The 20375-nt window shown below is 35.6% G+C and overlaps 1 pseudogene across 1 annotated transcript; it reads right to left on the bottom strand.

Annotated features, from left to right (window-relative positions):
* Nucleotides 1-2410: 2410 nt before the first annotated feature.
* LOC308616207 (dual specificity protein kinase CLK4-like) lies at nt 2411-20277 on the bottom strand (annotated as a pseudogene). The gene is made up of 14 exons: nt 20085-20277; nt 16615-16723; nt 15169-15255; nt 14808-14943; nt 13668-13758; nt 13203-13269; nt 10131-10247; nt 9872-10038; nt 9571-9665; nt 9191-9320; nt 6345-6427; nt 3452-3531; nt 2639-2729; nt 2411-2561 (listed from the first exon to the last, which is right to left on the bottom strand). The product of its transcript is annotated as a dual specificity protein kinase CLK4-like (transcript).
* Nucleotides 20278-20375: the final 98 nt, after the last annotated feature.

Genomic DNA, 20375 nt, shown 5'->3' with positions numbered 1-20375 from the left:
CAGTAGCAGAAAACACTGGAAATAACCTATTTAGCTGCACTTTTAAAACTAGGTTTGACGTCAATGGAATTTCTAGAAATAGTAAACTATGAGACATCAAATCATGAGGGAAAATACCCAGTTACAAATGATCCATATTTATACACTGGCCATTCTAAACCTTTCTTGTTAGTGCTGTAGCTCCCAACACTGTCAAATAAAAACCTGGTGCTTTCAGAAATTGAGTCCAGAAGTACAAGGAAAAAGGCAAATAAGAGTAGGAACCTGAGAGTTCACAGAAGATGGGAAGGAAGGTTAGCAGGAGACACTCATATGATACCAGAGGTACCATCCTCACCACTAAACTTTTCTTCTATCCTACCTAATTCACTGAAGTTTCACTTTAATTCCTAAACTTCCATGAATTAGGCCTGGGAACTAGCAAATACCCTTAGTGAAGAATGTAAATACTTTTCAGCAGGGAAAGGGGTTAGCAATCATTAACTTCTTAGTAAGAAAGAGTGTGGATATTTTTCTTTCCTCCTATATCTTGAGATCAGCTACTCCAAAGGAATGAGTTTCTGATGGGGGAGAAAGTAAACATTAATTTGGGAACCTGGAGCACTTGTAGGGAAAGGTCAGGAGGCTTCGGTAGTACAGTGGCACTAGCAGTATGGAAATGGAGAGGAAAATAAAGGATGGCTGACTTCTTAATCTCTATAACGAGATTGCTGTGTTAAGGAAAAACCTTTTCTTTACATCAAATGCTCCTTTAAAAAAAACCTTATAACATATAACATAGTTGAACTATATGTGGACTGCATCAGAGGCCTAAGAATAATTTAGGCAGTGATTCTATGGCAAAACTTATTTCAGCTTTCTTAAATTCCTAGTCAATGTCAGGAACATAGCTTTACTATATGTGCAAATGCTACCAGCGGATCATGTAGAGAAACCCACTTGGTATCACCATTTGTCATACCAATAAGTTACATGCATTTTATGTTCAGAATGCAGATGAAACTCAAATCTTTGGTAATGCACTTCAGAAATGGGAATACTTTTAACAAAAAACTTTATCTGGATAAGCAATCATGAATTCTACAACAAAAAAATTTTTACCTGGCAGACTGATCAATAGTTTTGGTGTTTTTTTTACTAAATTATCATTTACCATTGTTTGTTTGTTTTTTGTTTTTTTGTGGTACATGGGTCTCTCACTGTTGTGGCCTCTCCCGTTGTGGAGCACAGGCTTCAGACACACAGGCTCAGAGGTCATGGCTCACAGGACTAGCCGCTCCGCAGCATGTGGGATCTTCCTGGACCGGGGCACGAACCCGTGTCCCCTGCATCGGCAGGTGGACTCTCAACCACTGTGCCACTAGGGAAGCCCCTACCATTTAGTTTTTCATGTGTAAACAGGTAAACAGAAAAAAATACCTACAGACAAACAAAAAGTTCATTATGTTAACCAATCAGGGTCTGGAAATTTCTGCAGTTTTCTTCCCAAGTGTTCTCTGAACAAATCATCTTTTTTTTTGTTTTCCAGTAAACAGTAACATAAATACAAATTGTTTAATAATAGCCATAAAGTCTCATAGGCTGAGGTTTAAGTATTTATACTTCATATGGTAAGGAGACAGATATTGGACAATTTCTAGACTCCTGAAGATTTGGCATTAAAAACAAAAACCTCAGTCATCAGAATTCCTATTTCTACGTTTGTGACTAACTACATAAATAACCATTGGAAAACAGGACTTTCCAAGCTAACTTTCCAGTTAGACTTTAATCTTAAACGAAGTGTGTATGTGGTTTTATTAATCTATTACGATGCACAAGTTGGATGTCTTTCCATGAATGCTACTTACCACCACTGACATCAACCAATGAAACAGAACACAATACTTACAATTTAATGAAATTCCAACAGCAAACAGTTCCTATGGGTTTTGGTTTCTAATACCTGCCTACTTAAAGTTAATAATACTTATTACCTGTTCAACAATTACAGAAAAATCTTTTAAAGTTAAGGAAAGTTTGAGGTAAATAAACAATATTCATTTAAGAATGAAGTAGTCAAGATTTCCTTTTACTCAAAAAAACCAAAAAACAAAACACAAAAATCACTTCCAAGAGTCAACCTCCATGTACAAAAAGGCAAGATCAATCACTGGACACAAAGGATATTCCAAAGGTCTTTAAAAATGGTAATTAATCTCAAAAAAGGAAAATTAATTTTAGCTTTTATATTTCATTCATTATCAAGACCATATTTGCTTAACAAGATAATTATGCAATTGATACAAAACATACAGCATTTACACTTAACTGTACAAAATAATTTAAGGTTTATAAAAATATTAGAATGTTTAGAGTTGACTGACACAGTCTTAAATAATCTCTTCTAGAGAACTATAGTAAGACCACTGATTTCCATTTTATTTCTTTTTTAATAAGTCAAAGAAAGGATGCTGCAATGCTTCATCCAAGGTAATTCTTTTCACTGGATCATATTCTAACATTCTTTGAATCAGGTCAAACAGTTTCTCATGTTCTTCATCATGACACAGCATAAATTCCTGAGGGGAAAAATGACTTTGTTTAAGAAAGACAATAAAAAATAGTTAAAACAGATTTTTTTGGTTTTTTGTTTTACCTTTAATGGTTTGCAGTGTCTCGTAACATATCTACCAGCAGAACTATGTTCCTCCCAATCTAGCTGATTATGAAGAAAATACTTCTGTTTCCTATAGGAAAGAGAAGTCTGGATTAAATTTCAAGAAAAAAAAAACCCAAAACCCACATTCTTACCCTGCCCCCACCAGGGGATTGGGGGAAAAGATGGAACCATAGACATCTCTATATATATACATAAACATACAATTACTAAATATCTCAGCAATAATTATATTGGATACCTTATATGGTATTTTTCCTAATCTTGTACCCTCTGAAGTTTTAGTATCCCACCTAAGTTGTACCATATGTGAAACAATGCCAGCGTCAAAAACAGAGGATCCTAGATCCATTCCTGTAAATTCTGATTTCACTAGATCTGGAATGGGGCTAGAAATCGTTAACAATTCCCTGGATGACTTCTGCAGTGAAGCTATGTTTTGAAACCACTTATAGTATTCTTGTCCAAAGACGTACATGTGGTTTGCAACAGTCTGGAGTTCAAATTTAGATAGGACTCCAAAATCAAGCTCTTTTTACTACTCTATGTATTATTTTTAAATCAACCTAGGAAAACATTTATGCAGAGGTTAACTTGAGTATAAAAACACCACTTTATTTACTGGATCACAAAGTAAATATTGCATTATTTTTCAAAAACTTGACTTCATGAAAAAAAAATTCAAAATCTACAGTCTTTGGAATAAGCAATAACAACAAAGATGGCTTTTCTATAGTTTGAGTATAGGCCACTGCATGTACCCAATAAGGACTTTAATCTTAAAAAGCATACCTTGTTTTCTGAATCATGTGTGTTGGTATGGGTCCTAATATACGTTCCATCATTGCCAGGTGTTTTTTACTATGATGAGTCTAAAAAAATAGGAAAAAGAAACTTAGCACTTTCCATTTCCCTACATGCACATAAAAGGAAAACACAAGAAAACAGTGTTTCCAGGACTTCCCTGGTGGTCCAGTGGCAGAGAATACACCTTCCAATGCGGGGGACGTGGGTTCGCTCCCTGGTCAGGGAACTAATATCCCACACGCTGCGGGGCAACTAAGCCTGCCCACCACAGAAAGAGAGCCTGTGAGCTACAAACTACAGAGCCCACACACTCTGGAAACTGCACACCACAACTGGTGAGAGGAAACCCACGTACCACAATGAGAGAGAAGCCCACGTGCTGGAATGAAGACCCAATGCAACCAAAAAAAAAGTAAATAAATAAATGTTAAGAAAAAACCAAGCAAATAGTGTTTCCATAAAAGGACTAGATTAGACAGCTATACAATTTATACTACACTCTACTTCAAAGATGGAATAAAACTGAATGAGCTACACTGATTGTCTGATTTCTGAAATGAATTTGTAAGGTCTGTATAGCTGATTGAGGAACAACTTTTTAAGTATATTTTACTGAAGTACAGTTGATTTACAATGTTCGAATAAGTTGTTTAATGTAAAACAGAACAGTTTTTCCTTATTTGTATTACTTGCACTGTTTAACTGAGGGATGACTGGGAAGATTACCAAAAACCTGGCTACTCATTTTATCGGTTGCTTAACTAACCTCCATTACCCAATGGATAGCAACTTTGTAACACTAATCCTAGACAATAAAAATACAGTCCCAATAATTCTTACAACAACCTTGTGCTAGGAATGTGGGAACATAAATTTCAAAGAGGTTAAGATACTAGCTCAAGCTCATATAGCTCATCAATGAGGAAACCTGAGCTATGAACCCAAGTCAAAACTCATATTCTTAAATTACACAGTAACAGAGCTTTGGCTAAAGTAGAATAAATTGTTAAACTAAATGGTACACTCCTAAGTGGAGGCTGGCAAACTTCTTCTGTAAAGGACCAGATAGTAAATATTTTAGGCTTGGATGGTCACAGATGGTCTCCACCACATATTCTTTTTCATTTTTTAAAGCAGGCATCAGATAGGATATAGTTTGCCAATCCTTGCTCTGAAGAGCAGAGTCTATGTGCAATGCTTTTTAAATCCATTAACTACTGTGCCTAGCACACTGCTTTCAAAATGTTCTTAATTCATGACAGGAATAAATAATACAAGCTCCATTATCTTCAAAAAGTTCCTTAGTTGAAGACTATTTTGGAGGGTGGAATTAAAATATAAACAACATCTCACACCAAAGTTAATAATCGACGCTTAAGATCTCAGAATGATTAACAATCATAAAACCATCTGAAGGATTTTATATGTGTCAGAATGAAGAAAGCATGCACTGTGCTCAACTTTTTCCTTGACCCTATAGCTTACTACCACAAAACCAGACACCACCCCCTAGAAATGTCCGACAGCTATGTTCTAGATATCAAACTCGTCTACAAACTCAGAGTACTTTTAACAGATCTCTACGGAGTAGACAGAAGTTTGGTGAGGTGCCCCATAGCAGTGAACACATATATTCTGCAACAGCCACCTAAGTGACTTATAATTCATCACAGCTTCCTCCCTCCTCATCCTGCATTGCCATAACCTCAAAGCAACCTTGACAGTATTAGCCAGGAACTTCCTAACCACCCTCACCCCATCCAACAACACACCTTGATCAAATCACAACCCTCTTAAAGTTCTCCAATGGTTACACCACTTGAAGCTTTCAGGACTTTTAGTTTTCTGACATAAGCAAAATTATGAGGAAAACAAGTAGAGACCTAAATAACATTTTCTCCTTTTTGTTCTGCCAAGTAAGCCAATAACTATTATCATTTCATAGAAAGAACATTTTAATACCAAAAAAAAAAAGAGGAGAGATAATTTCTAAATGAAAGCCAGAACGGCAACCCTACAAAATCATTTTCATTTTAGACCGGTCTACATTTGGAAACCACTGACTCCTAGGATAAAACAAATACCTTTCTATGGCAAACAAATCCACTATGAATCAGTACTTGCCTACTCACACCATTTTCCTATTTATCCAAGACACTCCGGCAGCACTATTCATCCTTCCTCAACTAGAGTAGCTTCCTTTATGCCTCTTGCATTTATGAATACCATTTCTTCCTGATATGGCCATCACACACTCTAGTTTTCTGACAAACTCTTACTCTTCCTTATAGCTTGGATTAAACTCCCTACTCCTCAGTGATGCCTTCTCTAAGGAAACTTAACTGTTCACCTTTTCTGGGTTCCCTTCTACATTGTTCCATTATAGCAAGTATCACATTGTACTGTACGTTATCCCATGTCTATTCTGTGTATGTCTTCCTTGAGGAGAGAGATGCTGTCTTTTCATTTTTATACACACAGTGCTTAGAAATGTGCCTAGGGTGTCATACATGCTTAATACATCTTACTGTTTCTGAATTCTTTTAATAAAAGTGCAACATAACCAGAGCTGAATTAAAACTGACCATAGTAACACTAATGTAAATTTATGAAGGAGCATCACAATAAAATGGATCATATGAAGTCAATATGGACCATGTGTTTAAAAGCTCCACATGCAGAATGAATTATGACCATTCACTGAGAGTATTTCATTCAACTATGGTTTTAGAGAAGGATGACTATTTTGCACATGGAAGTTTACATCTTAAGAATAATGACACTATGGCAACTTTCCAATATGGAAACAAAAACTTTAACATGCCTTTAACATTAAAGCTCATTATGAATCAGTAAGTAACATTTACTAAATACATACCTGAAAGACTGTGAAACCAAGGTAATATTCAATAAGAATGCAACCTATGCTCCAAACATCACATGGCTGAGACCAACCTAAAGCTATTTAAAAACAAAACCAAACATTTTATTATGCAACCATTTTTAATTGCCAATACACAATATCTTTTCCTATGTGGGTGCTCTCTTTATATAGCCCATTTAGGAGAATATGATAGTAAATTCAGGGTTTACATTTTTAGTTTTATACCAAACATTATTCAGTATGCTTTCAGAGTCCTCCATATCCTTGTATCAACTTACAGTATTTTAACCTGGGGGAGGAGGCATTTTATGGAAAGTAAGAGGGGTTAGCAAATATTCCATAGTCTCTGAATTGCTTGTGCAATGAGGAGCACTGTTATAACCACTTAATGGTTGTTCTATGAAATTTTACATTTTATTAGTGCAAACATAGGTCAATAATTATCCTCAGAGTGTAATTACTAACCCCTTATCAATTACCATCAGCTTGATATCTGAGTTTATTTCTTCCATTAAAAGAAATAGTAGTGTCACATAAATTATGTAAGAATTATAATGGATATTATAAGCAGTGTCACCCATAAGCAGAATTATACAGATATTTAAAGTTCACATAGAGAGGTATCTATATATGTACTTTCAGGTTGTCTATACATGATCATATATACTTTCTCCTTCAGAATTCTCAATAGTAACATTATTCAGAAAAGAAAAAAACACCTAGCCTTAAGTCTCTATCTAATTAGAAAGGAAAAGAGTAAACCATACAGATGTTTTAACCTTTTAAAGATTAAGTTTTTAATAAAAAAATAATGTACAAATAAAACGTACTTTAAAAGACATTTCAATTACTTTCAGTAACATTACTGAATTTAAAGACAAAGGAAGAAACAATATATTCAAGGAACTTGACTATGATTTAGCCATTTTTGTTAACCCTCATCGTACTTATCACTTGAACAAAAGGATAATGGAGCATGGTTTCTACTTACAGTAACACATACAAAATCTGCAAATGATAGAGCTTGGATCTAAGATGAAAGTTTTCTTTTCCAGCCACTCCTGTCTCCCAGTCCAGCTTTCTCCCAAGTGACTGTAAACTACCTCATTCTCTTATGGCTCAGCTCTCATACTCTTTGGAATTTCACATCATTCACTTTTACCAACTTCTGTTTACTACCAACACCCAAGTCATGAGACCAACTGCCCTCCTCAGTGGTGGCACCTGACAACATCTTCCTCTTCAACCTAATTCTGCCTTCATCCTCAGGAGTAACACTTCACAAACACACAAAGAACCCTTCTAATCTTCCCATCTGTTCATTTCTTTTCCTAAACACCAATAACCCCAATTTCAGATTTATATCAACTATCCCCAGCCTGGTCACACATGGGACTGTATTATTACTAGGAATCACTGTATCTTACACAATCTAGGAGGAGGCCATTAACTGTAAGATACACCACTGTTTTATGAACCAATAACCAAGAAAAATGCCGTTTTGTCTTATGTTTCCTCACATGTTAAAATGTGGAGAAAAATCTTCTTCTTAAAATTGATAAAACACAGCAAGTTATCTCTTTTTAAGCTCTGAAAACACCTCTCTGTCCACAATCTCTTCCCACACTCTATTCTTTTACCTTCATTGCAGCCTTCAGTCCTCAACCATGAATACATTTTCTAAACTACTGCAACACAGCAGCTTCTTTCAGACCATACTAAGCAGAAATCCTAGTAACATCACTCTCAAAGATGAGCTCCAAACCTGTGCTATCCTATGTGGTAGCCACTAGCCACATGTGGTTATTTAAATCGAAAAGTTTAATTAATTTAAAATTCAGTTCCTCAGTCACACTGGCTATACTGAAAGTACACAGTAGTCTACGTGTGGCTACTAATGGCTACCATGTTGGATAGTGCAGATATACAACATTTCTATCATCATGGAAAGTTCTACTAGCCAGCACTACATACTATTCTTAATTTCCTGTCCCTTTTACTAATTCTTTACTCTAGGTAAACATCATTAGTTTGCTCTCACACTCATATTCTCAACTACCAAGTCCTCTTAGACAAAAGGTAAAAAGTGGAAAAGACTGATTCCACAAAGATGTTTTACTATCCAACCTCGGTTGAAACTTACTTTTGGTGAAGTAATATGCTTATACCATTTAACTATCTCCCAATATCACCTGATCTGAATTTTTCCCACTGTCTCCAAGCCCCCAAATCCACCTCTGACTTCCTTGCTCTATCAACATGACTCGGTCTCGAACTTTTCAATTTTGAGGCATAAGACGCGCTCTCCCTCACTGAGTTCCCTTTTATTAATATTGAAAAACCCTGCACCTTAACTAATTTTAATTTCCATGCTTTCCCATGTCAAAGATGATCAAAGCTCTCCTCTTAGACTAGCCCCTCTTTCTTCTCCTCTTAACCTCCATCCACCCTACATCTAGACGTCTGCCAGCCAAATCTTTAGCATTTTCCCCAGCACCATGCTTTGTGATGAGACGAAAAGAGGTCCCCACATCACTTCAAAATCACACTGCTGTCATGGACTTAGCCAATACAGCTTGTTCTCTTATGATCTTGTAAGACTGACTTGTTCAAAAAGAACCACCACCTGGAATATCTTTACAGATGATATCACATTTTTCCCACTCAGGAAAAATATTTATAGCAATGTCCAGACAGCTTTTATGAAAACAGAAAACATTTTCTGTACACTGCTAAGAAAATTACAGCTATCCCCCAACTACCTGCCCCCCAATAAAAGCTATAGAGAACAAAATATCTCTTTTTCAATTAAAATATCAGGAAGTCTGGTATCTACTAACCCAAAATGACCTCTGGAGCTCTGTAATGCCGTGTAGATACCAAAGTGCTATGATGTTCATCATCGTATGTTGCACTTCCTAAGTCAACAATTTTGATATCTGTGTTTTTCAGTGTGCGTTCATCACGTTTCTAGAGATACAGTTAAGTAATCACAAAGATCAATAAAGATATGAAATATTTTATAGCACTATCCAAAAGGCTTGCACATGAATTCTCTTTTTGATTTTCAAAATAACCCCATGAGAAAGGCAAAAGATTACCCTTTTTGGGTTAAACGTCAGGATATAATAAGCCTCAAAGGTAAAATTCCTCATCCAAGGATCACCAAGCTAAATTAATTTTAAAGACAACTACCAAAATTAAAACAAGTGTAACTTACCATTTTTGAATTATACTTGACTACATAGTCAGACTCCACAAATAAAATATTTTCAGGCTTCAGATCTGTATGGGTTAATTTATTATGATGCAAAACTACAAAAGAACAAAAAGACATTATTAGTTTCACTTACAAATTTAGTCTGTACCGGGGGAAAGGAGAATTAGTAGTAGAGGTAGGGATCAAAAGTGGTTTCATCTTTACTTGCAACGTGCATTTTTAGTGACAATGGTTTGATATGTTGCTTGTCCAATAAAACCTTTAATTTACTGGTATTTAAAAATTTAACAAGTATACTTACAATTTATTGACTGACAGATCTGATATGCCATTTGCCTGATATGGTCAATTTGAAATGGCAGAAAGCTATTTTCTTTAATGAAATCATAGGTACTAAGTCCCAGGAGTTCGAACACAATACAAATATGACCATGATGATCAAACCATTCTAGCATCCGGACACATCGGCTGAAACAGATCAGAATACAAATAATTCAGTTCACAGAAATCTGATTATTTCATGTAACATAATGGATCACAGTTCCAAGTTTATTACTTACAAGACATTATTGGGATCAGTACTATTTAAATGCTCTAATACTTCGATTTCTGAATGAGCTGCTTCATGATATTGTCCCATATTTTTTATGATTTTCACTGCTACATGTATGCCACCCCTTTAAAACAAAATGAAAATGGTAAATGTACAGAAGGGCGTTGAAGACATATATCCTCTAAAGCAGCTGTCACCAACCTTTTGGGCACCAGGGACCGTTTTCATGGAAGACAATTTTTCCATGGTTGGGGGGAGGGTGTGATGGTTCAGGTGGTAATGCAAGCTATGGGGAGCAGCAGATGAAGTTTCACTCGCTCGCCCACTGCTCACCTCCTGCTGTTAGGCCCAGTTCCTACCAGTCCACGGCCCAGGGGTTGGGGACCCCTGCTCTAAAGCATCATCTTGTTAAGTACCAATCACTCTATGCTATTTTCCTAAATAATCTTTCAGGGTATATTATAGCAGATCTATAAACATTTTTTCAAAACATTATGACAAAATATACATTATACAGAGTGATGATTTCTCTTAATACTTATGAACATTAATGTTTGTTTCCAAAAGTTTAAATTTACCTAGATTTTATAAGTAGTTTTTTTAAAAAAAGGATAAAAATATAAACCTTGAACATACTACTGCTGAAAACATTTACTCATTCACCAGGCTAGAGAGACTGTGCCAGATGTTGCATTGGAATCACTGTTAAAAAGAGCTTGTCCCATGTACCTCACAGACTAATGGAAAAGACAGACACTTGAACAACTTATCATAAGGTTAGAAGTGCCTGGTATAAGGAATAGAGAGAAGAAAGAGCATAACCATCAGAGTTAGGGGAGCTCAGACTTCCTCAGAGAAGAAAGACAACTATCAGTTTGTTAGATAATTCTGGCAAAGGAGACACCATCAATAAGTCATCAAGCCAAAAAAATGTTTAGTGCATTCACTGATGCGAATAGGTATAAATAGCAACAATGTATGGCAGCGTGTTTTAGACCGGGGCATCTGTAGTACTTCCTAAAAAGTGCAGAGGGAATTCCCTGGTGGTCCAGTGGTGTATGACATGAGCTTTCACTGCCGTGGGCCCAGGTTCAATCCCTGGTCGGGGAGCTGAGATCCCGCAAGCCACGTGTCATGGCCAAAAAAAAAAAAGCTGTAAATGATTTTGAGGAAAAGGATTTCCAAATCTTCAGCTTCCTTCTGTCCTCTCTTCTAAACCTGATCTTCTTGAATACAAGCCAGCAGTCAACCCTGCATTTTTCACTATGGCCTTCCCACATTACAAAAGAGAACCCCATGCACGTGAAATTAATATGGCAAGGTTTGTGCACCAGGCTGTTTATAAAAAAGAAAAAAAATTCTTTGAGGCAAAAATTTTTCTAGTGGCTGGATAGCCAACCTATTCCGAACTCATTTCTTTTGACAAGGTCCCAATGAAGTTGTGGGCTGATATATAATCATCAAAATAAATTTTTAATGATTTATCTCCCTATGATGTATAGCATATATCTCAAGACTTAAAAGAATTACTATAAAACTGCTGTGACAAAACTTCTTCTACTCTCATCTATTTCATCATACGGACAAGTTTTCTAACTGCTAATATGCTATAAAAATGAACAGTGCTAATAGCTATAAAAATGAAAAATGGATAATGGTGTTAGCTAATGCTACTATAGTAATCATATTGCAGTATATAAATGTTTCAAACCAACTTTATACACCTTAAACTTATAAGCTTTCATATTACTTGTCAGTTAAAAAAAAAAGAAAAATGGAAACTTAATGTTAAAACAGTAAGATTTATCTATGCACACAGGAACTCATTTTTTAAAGGCCCCAACCATCTCAATAAAAGATATATTTTCAATTACATTGTATGTTTTAGGTCTAATAAGTATCAAAATTTGTAACAGATTTGTACTTGATCAATTGAATACTATTCATTGGAATATCTCAAATACTCAAGTCTTGGAACCTCAAGAAATTTTTAAAAGACCTAAATGGGACAACTAGTGAAATGTGAACCAGGTTGTAGATAAGCTGGCAAAACTTGAAAATACATATAACATGTAAATATAGAGAATGATTAAACACTGTAAAATGTTAACATTTGTGGAATCTGGGTGAAGAATATATGGGAATTCTTAGCAACTTTCCTAAGTCAAAGTATTTCAAAGTATCTTAAAATTTTACTTTATGTTCACATTTTTGTCATAGAGAGGAAAGGGTGATAATAAAAGACATTTAGGATAATATTCTTTATGAAAAGTGAAGTAAAAGTTAAGTTCAGATAAAAAGTTAAGATAAAGCATTTCTAAGTATTCAAGAAAAGTTTGTTCATGGATGACAGGAGGTATCAAGCTGTTGTATTTAGATTCCCCCAAACATATTTAGAAAGAGAGATATGTTTTTTAAAAAAATCAGCATTTACAATAAGCTGGAAATTACATCCTCAACTATTTTATGATGCAAAGTTGAGATGTCAATTTAGAAATGTGCAGTTTCCACTAAACTGTTTTAAGACGTTCACTTACAAAAAAACTTGCAACCGCAGAATAGAGATCCTAGAGGAAAACATGAAAATGAAGCAGAGAGGGTCAAATAACAAAAAGTTTAGTATAACTCATTAAAGAATCTGGACTTTATTCTGTAGGCTTCAAGTAATATAATTTATTTATAGTTTAAGAAGCTAACCCTAACGTGCAAATATTACCCTTTGGAAATAAAAGCTTTTGAACCAAGAAGATTAGACATGCTAATTTATTGTCTCTGCAATTCAAAAGTAGGGTAAAGCACTCCAAATCTCTTATAGAAAGCTAAGGACCTAAGTTCTGGGAAAGTCTTCACTTGAACACTGACATTAATTTCAATGAACTCCATCTGATAAACATTTTCAGCATTCCTGGTCAAAATCCATACTTATGGTAAATAAATCATACACAGTTCAAGAACTTTTGAATACTTATACCTCCCAGGAAAACACATAGCTACCACTTAAATTCCATTTCATCTAAATTATGGATCCTTCTCCACCAAAAATATCAGAATGTTCAAAAAAGAAAAACAACAAACTTACATGCCATGATCAATGCACTCTACAACTCTGCCAAAGGCCCCTTCTCCCAAAGTGTTCACGATTTCATCTAAAGTGAGGGGGGAGAAAGAAGTGTAAGTACATGAGTACAAATTATCAGTTATTCAAATAATGAATGCTTAAGTGTGGAATTTTTTCAAATGCTCTCTATTAAAGCATAATTAAGGTTCCAGCACTCAAATTATTTTATTTTCAGCTGCTACAAAAATAATTTAGATAGAGCTATCTTTCTTGCTCTAATCTCAAATTCCACTGATTTTTTTGGAACTTTAGAGTGGAAATATTTAAACTCTATAGAAAAGAAGAAATACAAAAGAACAACAAACAAACCCACAAAAAACAAAACAAAAAAGCAATGAAGAGTTCTTTAGCCCCCCGCTGACAAACTATTCTTAAAAAGATTATTCTGTCTGCAAAGTTTAAAAAGTGTTGAAAAATATTCTATACATCTTGCTCTTAGAACGTCTCCACTTTGACAGATCAGATGACCCTCCTCATCATCCTCTATACTCCTGGATCTTTTCCTTCGGTGGCTCTTCTGGAACGGCAAGTGGGCAGCACCAAGATCGTCCAGCCAATCAATATAGCAGAGTGAATTCAGGGCAGAATATGCAATTCATTCAGCGGGGAGATATCCAGGCATTCAGATAAGAACCAGGCCACGAACAGTTGGCAGGAGCAATTTCAAATTCAGTCCCCAGAAATTCACAGGACACAGTTTATGTTACAGAAGAAAAACATGGCAAGATTTTCAGATAAGTTACTTAAAGTGGCAATAGAAAAAACAACACAATTGTCTCTAAAATACTGACTTAATTGAAGTCTGAAATTTAAAGAATGCAATGTCATGATCTATTAATCTCGTTATAAAATAGCCTATGCTGTGAGTTGAAATGTCTAGTTTGGCAGGAAAATGTTTTAAAATGTCAAGATTAGTTCATATTGATACTGAGCAATATTTTTAAACATACTTATTAAAATAAAAGGGGAAAATAAAGGCTAATGTCAATGTTTGATCTAATCAATGATAGTTCTACTGAAGAAAACTTGGGGAGGAAAATAATAATTCATAGTTTACTGCAAACAAGTGAAGATTCATGAGTGTAAAAAAAAGGCAGGCTTTCTGGACAATAATTTCCCCTTCAGCACCCACTTTCAGAGCTCCAATGGAACTAATTGCAGATTGTGCTATACACAGGGTAAGTATCCACCAGTGCAACTTTCTACATTTGTCTCCAAGTACTGGGAAAGGGGTTTCTTTTAAAGTAAAAAATGTTTAAGATGAAAGAAAAGATGGGTGCTTCATCTTTTCATATGATTATGTTATAAAAGATAAAAATATTTTTAACATTAAAATCAAGAACCTCATGATCTCGTCTGCAAAAAATGAGTAAATGTGGGCAAATGAGGACTAACTAATAAATGCAGATTAGTTGTAAGAATTTGGAAGTTTCCTTTAAGGATTCAAGTAATATAAACACAATTATATTCATATAGTATTATAAACTTTTTCAAACGTATTGGCTCAGTAAGAGCTTTTACACACAAATAAGTATCCACCCAAAATAAAAACAAAATCAATCATACCGAACGTGACTGATTACTTGAACATTGTCTATTACGCTTCTTTTTAGGACTGCTTCTCCAGCTTCGGACAGAAGATTTACTGCAGTGGATTCGATAACTGCTTTCAACGTCTCTGTGATAACGTCTAGGAACATATCTTTTGCAGTAGTCATTTCTGTATTCATCAATGTTAGGAACATATCTTTTGCAGTAGTCATTTCTGTATTCATCAATGTTAGGAACATATCTTTTGCAGTAGTCATTTCTGTATTCATCAATGTTAGGAACATATCTTTTGCAGTAGTCATTTCTGTGTTCATCAATGTTAGGAACATATCTTTTGCAGTAGTCATTTCTGTATTCATCAATATTAAGAACATATCTTTTGCAGTAGTCATTTCTGTATTCATCAATGTATCTCTGGTCCCGATAATATCTCTCATTCAAGAACCTTGCTTCTAAATAATGACTGTAAACACATTACAGGATTTAAAATTACTCTCTTCATTCTAGAACATTTTAACGTTTAACCACATTTTAACGTGGTTAAAATAAAACATTCTCTCAAGAATTCCTGGTTTCAACAGCTAACTCAATAAAAGAAAAAAATACAAATTGATGAATTAGAATTTATACTTAACTCACAAAACTTAAATAATTTTACTTTAACCAACAAGCAAATGGGTACATATATCTCTATTAATATATACTGCTATGAAGGAACAAACCTTGGGTCAAATCATTCAACATATTCAGTGTTTACTTGATTAAGTGTCCCTTTACCTTCTGCTGAAAGTTAAGACCAAAAATTCACAAAACTGCTCTTCTGAAATTCATCAATCTTATGATATATGCATCTGTAACTAAGCTCTCTTCCTTTTTGCAGAGCCACACACAATATGAGGCAGGCAAAACAGGATTCCTTTACTTCTTAATGTAAGTTAGGTATCTCTGGCACACAGAGTTCTTTCACAAAAGGTGTATTAGAGCTAAAAGGAATCTTAAATATATTTCAGGCCTTTCATTTTACAGATGACTACACTGAGATCCCTAGAAGGAAAACGATTTGCCATGGTTGTAGAGCACATACTAAATCCTACTGTATGTGCCAGTATTATTATACACACCACCTATTCCATCTCCTCTCCTCTATTTCGAGCTTCCTGTATCTTTCTGAGAAATAGACAACACAGTTTTTGAAGGCTGCTTCATGTGCCAAAAATATCTAAAATATATCCCCCTCAAATGAGAAAAGGTTCTAGTAATTGCTTGCTTAGGATTTCCCAACCCCCTACTTCCCTTTGCATTTTGAATTTCCTGTCACTCCTGCTTGTGAAATAGACAAGAATTCAGGGAAAACAGCATCATCTGGTGCCATAGTGCTTAACTTCTTTTATTTATTTATTTATTTTTTTTGCGGTACGCAGGCCTCTCACTGTTGTGGCCTCTCCCATTGTGGAGCACAGGCTCCGGATGCACATGCCCAGCAGCCATCGCTCATGGGCCTAGCCGCTCCATGGCATGTGGGATCCTCCCGGACCGGGACACAAACCTGCATCCCCTGCATCAGCAGGCGGACTGTCAACCACTGTGCCACCAGGTAAGCCCCATAGTGCTTAACTGCTGAATCTACAGATCCCTTTGAAAATCTAATTGAGAGGTATGGACCCTCTCCCCTAAGAAATGCACAAATGCGTAAACAAAACTTGGCAAGGAATTTCAGAGATCATGGACCTCAGGAAGTCAATGGATTCCAGTTAAGTAGCCTTGATTTGATGGAAAGAAAAAGACAGAGTCAACTGACCCAGTTTCCTGTCCCCCTCTCTACCTGGGATGAGTATCCTTTTCAACAGTGTGAAGATTCAAGAGGGATGCACATGGAGCACTGAGGGAGAGAGGGGACACCTGCCCAGTCAGACACACCAGCTAAAATAATCCTGACAAGCAATGGAGTGACAGATGTTAACTAGACTGCCCTCACTAACCTCGTTCTTTTTCCAGAATATGTTGTCATTCTTTTTTCTCAGGAGGCTGGTTTATGCAAAAATAAAGGAGAAGCATCTCTTAAACTGCTACTCAACAGGGCTGGCATCAAATCCAGGCTGGGGAGATGCAGAAACCCCCTTTCCCCAGTGTCAGCCTTAAGTTCTAGCCATTGGAGAACCAACTCAGGATATTAGGGTCTAAATCTGGGTCTAAGTCAGGGATCTGATGAGTTGCTTGGAACCGTTAAGGGAGAGATCTACAATACGTCAAACTAGAAATTACCATACTCTAAAGGGCATCTGTTTAATTCTGTAAGGCATCCTTCCCATAAAAGTCTAAAATGTATCGGAAAACTCTAACACTAATAATCCTTAGCTGGACTAGTGCATGAAATTAGAGCTGCTGATAATCCATAAATAATCTATAGAATAACAAACATGGAGTGAAGTAATACTATGAGGATAAACTAAAAAGATGAGGACCTCTTCAGCCTACAACAACCGAGCCTTAGAGATTATATAAACAAAGTCTACAGAATTATAAAGGCTATATGGACAGAGTGAACAGGATGAACAGACTGATTGAATTTCTAAAAATAGTCACTGAATGTCCAGTGAATATTTCACTGTAGTTCTTTAAAACAGCCAAGACTAATGAGGCTATGGGCATTCGTTTCTATTTCCACACAGGTCCTGTGGAAGATAAAAAATATATGAGGCAAAATCCCTGCCAACAAATAACTGTTCAATTTGAGATTACTCACACAAAAATAAAACAAAACCATGCAGGAAATGCCGAAAGCCTGGATATGAGTGCTTAGGAGAAAAAACTCATAATGCTTAAAATGGTCAGGGAAGATTTCGTGAAAAAGAAGGGAAGAGTTGCATCTTATAGGGACATCAGGATTTGGATAAAGTAGGAAGTAGAAGTGGTGCCAGGAAAGAAAAATGGCATATGACCATCTTACATTTATAGAGTACTTTTAGCCAGAAGGGTTTAGAGATGAGTTTGTCTACATGTTACTTAGGAAATAGTAAATAGACAATTTCAGCAAGAGCAATTTTCACATAGGGGAACATAGGCAAATAAATAAGCTGGGAACAGATCATCCAAAATCTTGCATGCCAGGCTAAAGGGCTTAAAACAGTGTTTCTCAAAGGGTGGTCTGTTTATTAACAATATCGAAATACTGATTTTTTAAAAATGAAGATCCCTGGACCCCAGGTCAGATTCACTGAATAATCTGGTAATATGCATTTTAAACATACCTCCAAAGTGATTCTATTCACACTAAAGTTTGAGAATCACTGGTTTAAGGCTTGATACTCTATGTTACAACAAGACATTTAAGGATATAAAATGTGTTCACAGTGTTCACAGCCACATCAGTCTTCCTGTGTAGAATTAATTGATTAAGCTTGTAGGAAGGGAGCAATTCACAGGCTACTTACAAATCAGAAAGAAAAGACACTCTGAAATATATAGGAAAAAAGGTAAGATAATTGATATACAATAAAAGCGCTGATAAATCATAAGAAAAATATGCTTTAATAGAAAAAATAGGCTAAGAATACAAAAATAATGTTCACAATCAACTAGACTTCAATTAAAAAAATATTCAAGTGTTCAATAAGCACATGACAGAGGACAAATTCAGCAGAAATTTAAACATTCAAATGAAAAGAAAACACTATTCTTGGCATTTCAAAATACACAGGACTAGTGACAGCATGTCGTAGGGAGTGTAACTTGGTACAAACTTTCTAGAAAAATATGTGGAAAAATATGTGAATATGTAGCAAGAGCCTTATAAGAGGTCACACCCTTTCACTTGAAACTGTCCCTTCTTAGAACCTATTTTCAGGAAATATTCAGAGGCAAAGATTTGTATACAAAGATATTTTTCAGAAGAAATAACTTTACATCCAAATGAGGGACTAGCATCCTACCAAGAGTACCTTCTTTATATGCTTCTGTATTTTTCATTTTTTTTCCAATAATTTTACAAAAGAAAAACTCTTATGAAGATTTGAATCTTGAAAAAGACTATTAGATTACTCCAGATTATGGAGAGCAATTACCACCAGACATCTCTGGTGCCAATATCAAAGAAGAAACTATTGGCCTATTGGTTATTGCACTGACTCAGTATCATCTTTATGTGGTTAATTGTGAATATGAATAACTGTTCATCATTCATATCACTTCCTTGCGACACATACAATGCATAATAAATCCATGAATGGTTAGTACTATATGTTAAGGCTTACAGAGTATTTTGTAGTTATCATAATATAGGGTACAGATATTCTTGTATAATACATTAATTAGCTCAGGTCATTGAAATCCTGGCATAGATTCTCCCTCTTCCCTCCATATGATAGTGTGTGAAGAATGATTAGTCTGCACTGATTAACAACAAGCTCACTGTTCTACAGAACAAGTCTGTTTTGCCATGGAGAAGGAAAAAAATTGCATATTGTTTTTTAAATAACGCCAGTTGGCTAATTTAGAAAGCAATCTGGCAAACAGTCCCAGTGGAACATCTGCACAAAACAAGGAGAAAACATAGAACCACCAAAAACAAATGAGAAAGGGAAATTAACGGAGGACAGAATGAAAGAAACTCTATTCACCTAGGCTTTGTTTAATCATTTAGGAACTTGAAAAATTCCTTCAATTCTATATAAACGTAGTACCTCCAAATTTTACACTGGTAAGAATACAACAGAACAGGACACATGCCATTGGAAATTTTTAATGAGGTCCTTCTTACAACAGCCAAGCTTCTAAAAATCCCAAACATATCCACTGGCCTTATCTACAAATATAACCTGTAGAATACAGTATAAGCAACTAATCCCCAACACACTTTAACATTCTCACACACCACATGCTATTTTTCCATCTGGATGAACTCCTCCCGACCCTTCATTAGCTCTCATTTGTGGAACCCTAAATAAGTGCCCCAATGTACAGCTCTCCCTACTACATACAAGTTAAAGGCACTCACTGGTCCTTTAATCACTTACTTAACTTTCGTGTGTCTCATTTCCCACAACTATATTACTGGCAGCTGGGACTCCAGCAACTGTTTCCTACAGCTCCCAAATGTACACAGATATGTGAGAGTAGGAACTCTGTTCTATTCACAGCAGTGTCTAGCATATAAGAGGCACTCAGTAAATATTTTCTGAATGAGTATTTGTTGACTGATTTATAAAACAATCTGACAGATGAAAGCTATATAAGCTAATGACAAGTCATTACAACTATTAGTGTTAAAATGGTACTAGTTCAAGCGTAATTTACTAATAAGATTCTTTAAGCTGGTGATGTGGTTTAAAATGTCTGTTCTCTTGTGTACTACTGTGGGATCTCCTTTTCCGTTTGTGACTTCCACTGTAGCTTTCATGTCCCCAGCTTTCTCTGTTATCCCAGTCAGGGCAGTGAGTTCTTCTGGAATGCCTCATCTGTTAATGGAAATGAAAAGTGAGTTGTGGAATTTACAGACGGTTATATTTAGTAAATAAAATATTTCACATTAATATTAATTAAATAGAAAAAAACCAGCACATGGGGTCATACAGGTTCTAAAATCTT

Source organism: Mesoplodon bidens (assembly GCF_964165515.1).
Source record: "Mesoplodon bidens genome assembly, chromosome: 4".
NCBI classification, from domain to species: Eukaryota; Metazoa; Chordata; class Mammalia; order Artiodactyla; family Ziphiidae; genus Mesoplodon; species Mesoplodon bidens.
Note: the sequence above shows the minus strand (reverse complement) of the source record. Positions and strands in the feature narration are given on the sequence as shown.